Source organism: Aedes aegypti, chromosome 3 (assembly GCF_002204515.2).
Source record: "Aedes aegypti strain LVP_AGWG chromosome 3, AaegL5.0 Primary Assembly, whole genome shotgun sequence".
Lineage (NCBI taxonomy): Eukaryota > Metazoa > Arthropoda > Insecta > Diptera > Culicidae > Aedes > Aedes aegypti.
The window spans coordinates 215,065,306-215,076,871 of NC_035109.1; the positions used below are offsets into that span (position 1 = coordinate 215,065,306).

The following is an 11,566-nucleotide window of genomic DNA, read 5'->3' on the forward strand; positions in this document are numbered from 1 at the left end:
TGCAAAAATGGTCAATCGGCAAAGAAAGCTCTCAGTTAATAACTGTGGAAGTGCTCATAAGAACACTAATCTGAGAAGCAGGCTTTGTCCCAGTTGGGACGTAACGCCAGAAAGAAGAAAGAAGAAGAACTAATTACTGACTCGTCTAATTTAAGTACGGTCTTCGTCAAAGTTCTAACACTATTAGCGTAGCTCTTACCCTTAGGGGTACATGGGCAAACACTGTGACCGATTAAATGAATTGCTTGATTACTTCCCATACAAACTTCAATTTGTGCAGTCTCAGTTTTCATCCAAATGAGCTCAACTATTGGGAGGATACTCAGAATTTGATCTAGAATTGAATGAGCGGTGAGGAGCTAAAATGATTTTTTGTACCATCTTATTAAGCATATCATATTTAACTTTTGTAAGATCGGACCAATAGCTACAAGTTATTGATTAGATTTGTAAACATCAAACTTTCATTTGGTAAATAATTTTCAGGAATAAAATTTTGATATCGTCTTCTGATATATGATCTTATATGTCAATCAATCCCGTTTTGATTGTCAATACTTCGCATCTGCTCGGGTACCGGTATTTTCCCGATACTACCTGTACTGACTGCTGCAGGAACCATATGAGATATGTCTCTTTCAAAATTTTACCAAGTGCGTTACTCATTTTGGCGGATCTCTGGAGGCTAGCGTCCATGGCGAGGACCAACCCGGCCAACTGCATGCTACATCACTGCTAACATTGAGTTATTAGACAAGTTCTGCTGAATTGGTTTTTATTCAGAAAAGTTCACAAGCAGCAATAGAAGTAGAATGACTATGTCCCTGATACCGGGCTCAATTCTCCGCAAACATTTCAGCACAGAAACCATACGTCTGTTTCCGAGAAGCTTCAGCCCGTCGTGCATCAATCAATCAGGTTCCATCCCTCGACGCGTACACAAAACGTGCCAAGGATAATACACGCGCTGATGAGTTCATCGATTTCAAATCAAGCAAACACTCGCAAACATGGAACTGAAATGTGAACGTATTTCTCACGGCCAACGGCTCAAGACTTTAACGCATGGTTGCACTCATCTAACTAACTAACTAACCATCCATTCGGTTTGACATGCTCACCGCTGATTTCAGAGCCATCCGGTGGATTCAGAAATCGCTTCTGTCAACAGTCAATCGGCGTATGTACGTGCCTGATGCATTATGCAAATAAATATCACCTGTAAACGAACATAATCTTTCCTTTCTACTTCTATCCGTAAACCGGAGGATAGGTACAATTGAAGTTTATCTCTTTGAGTAACGTTTGCGTGTGCGATGAAGAGTATGCACAAGATAAAAAGCAATAAGAAATGATGGTCCAATGAATAAGAGCTTCGACTACTTTATTTAATTTAAACGTCATATATATTGAGAAGTTAGGCAGGCAGTTATGAATGAATCACACGGTGCTACAAATGAAAAACAAAAATGTAACAATGGGAATCCCTGGTCAGATCTCATAAAGGGACCCGTAATATAGAATTCAATGCATTTTGTCATGCTACATATGGCTTTTTGAAAGGGGCAGAAAAGCTTTCGAATTACCGCTGGAGTACCTCAAGTTCTCAAGGGCCCGATGCTATGGAAGGCTACCCCTTCCGACGGGTGCTTAAATTGTTGGCTACGCCGACGACATCACCCTACACAACTAAAAATATGTTGTAAATATCAGTTTATTTTCATGCACATATTTGGAGCATCAAAATAAACTGAAATATCAACGACAAATCGCTTATTTTTCAATCGAATACATTTTAAATTTAGACGATCATGTTACATTGAGTTTTGTAAGCATTAGGAAGAAATATTCCATTTTTGCAATTATGAAAACAAAAATCACTTGCAACTTCTTTGCAATCTACTACAGATGACACGCAGACTTTGTCCTTTGGCAAGAGAAGCCTGGGTCATCCACAATCAAAGATTTTCTGACATCCCTGAGGTAACTCAGGTTAGTCAGATGTGAAAATATTGTATAATATTGGTCCCAAAACGCTGCCTTGAGGAACACCAGCTCTTACAGGAAGTCTTTCAGACTTGCAGTTCTGATAATTAGCCTGAAGTGTACGATTTGAGAGACTTTGGTTTATTCTAACAATGTTTGTTGGAGTTCTATGTCTAGGAGAGCAAAACCAGTAGAATAGCCTTCAGATTTGTTGAAGCGAATACAATTTGATGAGTAGTCGGATGTCCATGTCGGAATCCGAACTGTTCATTGGCAAAAATTGAATTTTCGTTGATGTGGACCACCATTCTGTTCACCAAATGAACTTATCGAAAATTTTACTGATGGAGGAAAGCCAGCTGATTGGACGATAGCTGGAAGCTTCTGAAGGATTTCCGTTCAGTTTTAAAATTGTTACAACCTTGGCACTTTACCATTTCTCAGGAAAATATGCTAATTGGAAGCATTTGTTAAAAATACAAACCAAGAAAGACCAGCTACTCTCTGGAAGTTTCTTGATGAGAATGTTGAAAATTCTATCATATGTTTGATATATTAAATAATAGTTCTCAATTCTTCCAAATCAGTCTCCAATCTAAATGATTCTAACAACTCCACTTAAATCTAAATGATTCTATCAAGCACGGATTAGGAGTCAGAGTCTGTGCAGAGTGATCTGTCAGCACTATAAAGTAGTACAAACATCGAAAGTGTACCATACCAATGGTTTGACCGCAGTTGTTGATTACAACAGTGGCCATTTGTAATAATATGTTTAAGAACAAGTAGGGTGGATCAGAATAGAATGAATTTTTATAGAGTAGAATTGATTAGAATACAGATAATAAAAATAATATAAATACAGATATGTAATGTTCGAGTGTTTCGATCAACTTTGATACGGTCATTGTTCAGCTACAATGATTTGTATATATTTCAATTACACTTTGGCCCTTTTCTAATGTCAGTCAAGACAATATGTGTACGAGTAAATTTTATGCAACTTGCCAAATTGAATGAAATAAGAACAACCGCAAAGGTGTAATGATTATGTATGCACCTAACCGATGATTGTAGATTGAACGGAATTCACCATGCAATATTCTTTCCATACACTCCAAAAGGGCGTATCTAAATATCATGGCCAAGAATGATTCATGCACATTTGCATGCATTGGACTATTTCTTAAAATCACTATCAGGAATTAGATTAGTAGATATCATTTTTCATGTATTGGCTGACTAGTAATAACAAAACAAAGCATTGGCCCTTTTGAAATGTCGGTCTTGATAAATGAATAAAAAAAATACAATATCCTTAACCAGATAAAAACTACAAAGTATTATTATAATTTGTTTGTTTAGACAAGTTAAGTAGCAAACACCATGTGATTTCTATCATATAAGTTTCAAAAGGACGTAATTCAAAATTCTGATTTAGGATTTTTTTCAAATTCGTCTCAGAGATGCATAACAACGTCAGGAATCAACTACCGACTACCGTTTGAATGGTATATTTCATTTGATAATAACGATTATTGGAGCACCGTGAACCACTTATTTTCGTTTTATTGTCCCGAAATTTCATTCGACTCAAACAAAAATTGATCTTTTATCTTCAGTTTGCAGACAATGCTTCACAAAATATATGAAGTAAAAACATACGTGATATGTAACCGATAAAAAAAAATGTCATACTTCGATTCGAATTCCGGACAACTCATGAAATTAATAAATAGAAAAGTCAAATCTTATCAAAACGCTTATAAAAAATAGTCTCAAAAATGAGAACTTTTGAACGGCAAAAATTGAAACATTTCGTGTGAAATGTTTCCCATACAAAGTAGAGTGTCCGGAATTTGAAGCTGTACGTAATATGAATTAAAACGGTAGTTTCGTTTAGTTGGGTTGCTTCAATTTTTTTTGGACAAACTATAAAAAGGGCTTCATTTCTCTATGCATTGAACTTCCATTTTTCAGTGTTGCTGTGACATTACTTATGGATGTGGAGAAACTAAACCTTATCTGCTTATTGTCACCTTAAATAATATGCAAAAATATGCTTCAATCAATTACGGGCTTCTATCAGGTTAGTCCATAATTCTAGAAGGTGGCGCACACAGACCAGTTCGTGACAGCAGAATCTAGGCTGATCTTGACGTAATAAAATTTGGAATCGATTTCTCTCCCCCATGTTTCGATGAATCGATCTAATTTTCGAAACACAGTTTATTTTCTGTCAAAATCATTGTCGAATTTTCTTGAACCTCGGATATGATTATGGAGGTGTCCGACCGTTTGGCCGAACGCCATTAGGCCGAATACCATTTGGCCGAACGGGTCGTTTGGCTAAATGCCGTTTCAAATTGCTAGGTACAACACTGATGTGTAGGACTCATAAGTGTGGCCCAATATCTAATAAAGAAGTGATAAAATCGACTCGTTAATTCAGGAAGTTGTGAACTCTCCATATCGCATCAAGACTCTAAGCTGGTGGATGGTGTGATCGGGATTACCAACGGTGTACTAGGGTTTCAAGTGTTATTCAATGATTTCATCACATTTTTTTATTATTTTATACCTAGGATATTCTTTCGAGTTGCAATTGCAACTGGTTTCGTTGCAATTGGCAAACTTTTAGCTTTTATTTTGATTGAAAATTTTTCTTCCTTTAAATCATTGGCTGTTCTTTGTAGTAATACTGATATAACGATTATTTTCATTAAACTTGCTCAAGTTTTTATAAGAAATTTTTCCTATGTTTGATCATAGGCTGTTCTTTCATGAGAGTATTATTTTTAAAAGTTATTAGAATTAAGGCGTATAATACGTTCATAAAGATTCTTACTCAAAGCATAGTTTTTTAACTCAATGATTAACTTAGACAAGATGTCATTCTCCTCCAAGTTTAAGATTTCAACGTGTGAACTGAACTATACACCATTGCCTGTGTATATCAGTAAACCGAACGACTCGGTGAACACTTACGTCAAAGAAGCTCACTGTTTCTTCGTTGTGAAAAAAAGAAGCCAAAATTTGAGGTTGCTGGAGCTATGAAATAATTTACTCTGTACGATTCGAGGAATCGAAGCAAACCGATCCTGCAAAAGGACGAACCGTAAACCGTTTTACTTACTGTTAAAAACTTACTACATACAAACGCAATGCTGGCAGCTATTACTGCTAGCAAAGAAGTGAGAAATTGCTATGCTTTCAGCAATGACTGTTTCTTAACACTAAAGAGCTTATTATTTGTAAATCAATGATGATTTATCCTTCTTCAAGAATAAGCGAAATAAGTTTTTTGAAATTCAGCTTTAAAATTCATTGCAAATGTATGCTAATTCACTATAACCACAAATGACCCTTTCGGCCAAATGACCTGGAACCGTTTATGGGAAGTTCAGAGTTTTAGTTGAGATACTGTAACTGAAAAGTTGAAAATACCTGCCGGCGAAAATTTTCCTATACATTGTGCTCAGAACAGTTTTTACTTAATTTTTTTTCTTTGCATATTTTTTGTTATACTTATTTGTTATTTTATGTTATATTTATTTGTTAAAATCTTTAAATTGAACAAAACCCATTTTTCCGCCCGAATATTTTAAGACATTCAATGTGTAAAATTTAATTTTTAAATATTTGGCGAAAAAAAAAAACAAATATATTTATTTTAGATGCCTCTTTCAGCTCAGGCCTGACATAAAAATTTTTGCTCAATGAAATGAAACTAATCTTTTTAGATTAAATACGTTTAAATCACATATATGGGATGGTACACAAATTATGTCACGCTAAATTTCAACTTTTTCGACCCCTCCCCCCCCCCTTTGGTAACACTTTTTGTATGAGTCCTCCGAAAATTTTGTAAGGCTTGTCACGCTTGGCTTGACCACCTCCCCCCCCTTGGAGCGTGACGTAATTTGTGCATGACCCCTATCATTTTTTTTTCAGAATGCTTTAGCTGTTTTCCTTTAGGTGCTCCTCTAGTGGTACTAATGGTACCTCATTTCCCAAGCAGGCTGGAAAAGTTGACCTTGAAAAGTAATTACTGAGGATCATAATCAGCTATTGGAAGAAATAAAAGATCAAAATTTAATATGGAGAAGTATTGAACAGCATCTTATTAAGATGTTTTAAGATCGAAACAATATATGGCAAGTTTATCTATATCTATACACAGAGAAGCTAACAAATATTTTTTGGATAATTACCACATAATCATTCATTCTGCAGTAATTATGATCTAGAGGGCGGTGTCGCTTCACTGCTGTTGATTTTAAAATCAAATGATGATATAAATAGCTCGATAGTGATATTGATAGTTTTAGGCCATCAGTTGATATGACTGATATTGTGCAACTCTGATTGAAAGGCTTATACAAATATTATATCCCTCCTTCAAAATTTTCGGAAATTTTTTACATTTTGAGGGGACAGTTGGCTCGAATACCCTCTATGTGATTTTTGATGGTTATTTTTTTATCTGGTATGAGTCCTTATAAGACCAATTTGGAACCCTTATAGGGCAACCCGGCAGACGTAAAAATCAAATTCACATGTTGAAACGAACAAATTATGATCGCATATCTCAATTTGATATTCAATAGATGTTCAAAAATTTTATAAATCTCAACATCTGAAAATATGTAAGCAAGATCAAAATGAGTTCTTTGACATGAAACGAAACACATTCAACAGCAAAATGGCGGGACTGAACAGTGTGACGTCAGGACAATCTCTAGTAGCAAAAAGTAGTCTCAGAAAGCAAAGAAAATGATGCTCTTATTCCCTTGATCTTCCAACTGATAGGCATAGCCAATTGGTTAGCTTCTCTGTGTATAGATCTGAAGGTCGAAGGCTCGATCCTGGTTTGCTGGCTTTTAAATTATTTTCAATTTTCGTTATCTGTCATATCATGTTAATATTGATTTGTTGGTCAGTAAATAAACTTACCAGATATTGTTTCGATCTTAAAATATCTTAATAAGATGCTGTTCAATACTTCTCCATATTAAATTTTGTTATTTTCATTCGAATCAAATTGCTTTCATAATACTCATAACAAACTATCTTCCCAGGGACCTTCCTTAGCCGAGTGGTTAGAGTCCGCGGCTACAAAGTAAAGCCATGCTAAAGGTGTCTGGGTTCGATTCCCGATCGGTCCAGAATCTTTTCGTGATGGAAATTTTCTTGACTTCCTTGGGCATAGAGTATAATCGTACCTGCCACACGATATACGAATGCGAAAATGGCAACATTGGCAAAGAAAGTTCTCAGTAACTGTGGAAGTGCTCATAAGAACACTAAGCTGAGAAGCAGGATCTGTGCTAGTATGGACGTTAATGCCTACGAAGAAGAACAAACTGTCTTATAATTATGTTTTCAACTAAAACAAATTTTTGAATAGACTTTGTTATTATAACTGATTTTGTTTTAATCGTGTTATAGTTTCTTTGACCTACCAAGACTTTTTCTAGCAAAAATGAAACAAAGTTTGTTATTTACAATAAATTTTGATATAATTATGATAAGATTTTGTTGCAATCCACTGGTCGGGAAGAATGTAAACAAAAAGAACAAAATACAAAATAACGAAATTGCACAGAGAACCATTTAACAGGGCTTGGGAACAGCCAACCATTCTCAATGTGCACAATTCGAGAGCTCAGAATATAATGAAGGTAATAACGGCGCCGGCCACGTCCTTACGATCAACGAGGAGGGGAAGGGATGTTAGTGTGACTACTGTTGTAACTAGAGACCGAGATCACCTCTACATCTCTACGGTTGTCGTGATCCGACTTATGAAACTTTGATTTCAAATATATCTATTTTAATAGCTTCATTACAAACATAGACAAATGTATGTTGACATATGTGGTGGAAAAGTTGTTGTTTATTAAAAAAATTGAATATTTTTATTTTCATTTGATGAGTGTTCATGATGAAAGTTTTTGCCGACACAGAGAGGGACGAACCTCATTATTTATTTTTTTAATTCAAGTCAAACACATTTTTTTATTAATTTATCTTCGGTCCTTGAGCGTCGCGACTAATATCTGAATAGTTCGCTGTATTAATGAAAAACGTAAAAATGCAGCGCCATGCTAAAAATCCGGTTTCAAATCGCGGCGAGTTGAGGTACGACGTGAGTGAGTTGTGGGCTGTCCGGTCTTGTGGCGGTGCGACAATATTTTCCAACAGGAGTATTCCGTAACCGAAACGTTAAAATCGAACCAAGGAGCAGCAACACGATTTAACTCAAACAATTTTATTATGTTGCCAACGAAATAATGAAAAGTATCTTTTCCGCCTAATATTATGGAAAAAAACTCACAAAATAATTCGAAAGAGGTGAGTCCCTCGCTGCAATCGCCACTTGAGGGTATTAGAAATTCCATCGGAATTCATTCACCATCATTTTACAATTTCTGAAAAATTGTTTTGTAATGATTCATTATGCAAATCAAAACAGTTGAGAAAGCGTTGCGTAATGCATCATTACAGCACTGGTTTCAGTTGCGTAATGACAATTCCCGCACTGCATACAGGAAAGTTGGCCTTTTCATGACAGATTAACGTGATGAAAAACAGCCTATTACGATGAGAAATTGCAAAAAAAAACTTATTCAATATTCGGCTCAAAGAAGCCCAACTGAATGAAAAGATTCACGGGAGTGAAAATTTTTCGCGTTCGTTATGAAGCATTGCACACTTCGATCTCTTACGATGCTACGTAATATTGAGAGACTGAGTGACATAAGCGTGAATCAAAACAAATTAAAACTTGAGTGAAACTTTTATGAAAAACGTCGTAAATAACTGAATGATCAATTTATGTGGGAAATAAATGGAACTCCTTTGTTTTTGAAAGCGAGCTTATTGCATGCAAAATTTAAGCGATGTACATGGCGAAAATAAATGTTAAACAGAGAATTCATTTTAAAACAGATGTTCCGGAGGGACGAGGTACGGAATCTAGACCAATCGTGTTCGGTTCGTGTTGTTCAAGTGCAAAAGGCTTCGTGTTCAGCTGACGATGAACTACTGGTGAGATCGTTTCATGCTTATGATAATTCATTTTTATCGTTGCAAAGGTACTTTTATGTTATATTCAAATAAGCTTTGAATGATTTGTCACTACAAGTGTCGACTTTTTCGTGTTTCATTTAAAGCTAATATACCTTTATGTTTTCTCAATTGCTTAAAAATAACCTTTGAATAGTTCGACATTATTAATGTCGACGTAAGACATTTTTTGTTACAACGTAACGTTTTTTTTTAATTTTCAAACATACTTTGAATGATTCGTTATTACATGTGTCAACAGTACCCTTCTTTATGTTACATACAATTTTGAAATACACAAACCTTTCTGTCTTCGTCATAACCTAAAAGTAACCTATGAATAGTTCGATATTTTGAATGTCGACATTTTTATAATTTATTTCAATATATTTTTACTGCGTTACAGAAATGCAAAACTAGTTTTAAGTGATGGTCGTATTTGCCCTAGATCGCATCACCGACCAAAGGTGACTCCCAAATCTTTTCCTCCCTCACTAACCACACCTGTCCCGTGATGATTGTGGAGATGCAGAGGTATTCTCGGTCTCTAGAAGCAACGATCATTACACAATAATGTTCCTTCCCCTTCCTAACTGACTGTGAGGACCTGGTCGGCGCCGTTTTCGATCAATAATATGAGAGCTGCTAAAATTGCACTTTGAGAATATGCAAAAAAATCCCATCCCTTATTTCAATGTGACATGGGAATTAAATCAGCAACACTTTGACGGCGTAAGTTATTTTCCACATCAATACTATATTAGTACTTCCATCAGGACGTACTTTAGATCTAAAAATTGTACTCATATCAGTTCCATCAATTTTTTTTTAAATATCAGTGAAAAATGAATTTATGATATCTGGAAAACTGTTGCTCCAAAAATAACTTGGTATTTTGCGGCAGGCTTCTGATTGATGGTGCTTTGGAAGACCACGCGTTTTTTGAAAATCAAAAATATAGATAGTCGAGTTTTCCTGCCGATTTCTAATAACCATTGATTTTGATAACCACCAAAAATCGACCGTTCTAAACATTGTGCCTTATAAGTGTGAATTTTAATTAAAAGCTATCAACTTCAATTATCACAACGTTTTACAATATTGATTGAACGAAAACCGATTGCGATTTTATTAATAAATTAAAAATATATAGCATGTACAAAGTGTCCACTTCATAAAATGAACAGTCCTTATAGCTTAGCGTGTTAATAAGATCCCCAACTGTTATTTTTTATGAATCCCGCTTATGATGAATTTAAATATTCTCAAATCAATTGAGCACTTCCCATTATTGTAGCGCTACGCACACTCCACACCTTTAATCACAGTTCGAATAGTAAATATTTTCAGTTCTGTTGACACATACCGGAAAAGTGAAACCAGGATTTGCTGCAGCAGCTCGCAACGGTCTTCGATGGCGGTGGCCCTCTCTACAAATATGGAAGCTCGGCTTGAAGTATTCAAAACATTATTTGTTTGTATTTTCACCTAGTGCAAATAACACGGTAATAAAACACAACCATACACTTCGTTCCGTATCCATTCCACGCCGGCTAACTAAACCGATACCGACAGACAAGAAGGAAAACTCACTTTTCACCGTTTTTCACACGTCGCTTATTTTAATTTTCCTTCTTTATTTCTCCTGTTCTGTGAATGAAACACTAGTGGCAGGCAGCGCATCGCTCACTTTACATTCACAAAAAAGGAAACTGCAACATGTTATGGCCCCATGAACAAAAAAACAGAGATTTATCCTACAAATCCGTTGCCACTGAAAGTGCTTTCAATTTTCGTTGCGATTTAATCCTTGTGACACGAGAAAATACGTTCTGTTTCTTTATGAAAATGTTAACTCTTCCACCACTCTACCGAAATGCGAATAATTCCAGAGCCGATGTACTTTCTGTTCTTCAGAAGCTCCCTACAGAAATGAACCGCGATGGAACGTTGAACTTTTGCGCGCTTGGAAGTGTCACGAATTCGCCGGAAACAAAATTCCAACTCGGTCCAAAGAGTTGCAAACTTCTGTGAAAATTTCACTTCATCATATAGAAACCCTTCAACAAGTGCGTATATCCAATTTTCAGAAAAACTTGAAACAACAAGAACAAAAAAACTTTAATTCGTACCTAACAGTACACATAAAAAATCCCTCGGCGATTGACCGGAAAAAGTATCGGCTATCGTAAGAACCGCAGAAAACACAACCGCACGGCACCACGCACCGATGAACAATGAGACAAACCTTCGCATCCCGCCAGCATAGAAATCACTCCCATTGACCCAAAGGTTCTGTCTGCCGTCCAAAAGCTCACTTCTCACCTTTGCATCCCATGTGGTTGTCGCCTTCTACATTCGAAAAAGGTGCCCTCCTAACCGAGCATAGGTTGCCGATGCTCTCGACTGAGAAAAAAGGGAGAGAACGACTGAGCATAAAGTCATGATATTGGATTCTGCTAACGGAGATACGATGGGATTGTCCATTACACCGTGTACCATTATACCG

At 36.1% G+C, this 11,566-nt stretch overlaps 1 protein-coding gene across 4 annotated transcripts in view; it reads right to left on the reverse strand.

The window, feature by feature from the left end:
- Positions 1-11,303, reverse strand: part of LOC5570034 (somatomedin-B and thrombospondin type-1 domain-containing protein) — a 254,422-nt gene extending 243,119 nt beyond the window's left edge. For 2 of the 4 annotated variants that reach the window (XM_021848703.1, XM_021848705.1), the window contains exon 1: positions 11,190-11,303. The gene's annotated coding sequence lies outside the window, so the exon portion shown is untranslated. Of the gene's footprint in view, positions 1-10,423; positions 10,546-11,189 lie in introns of all 4 variants that reach the window. The other 2 variants (XM_021848701.1, XM_021848702.1) reach the window with 2 other exon arrangements.
- Between the last annotated feature and the right edge of the window lie 263 nt (positions 11,304-11,566).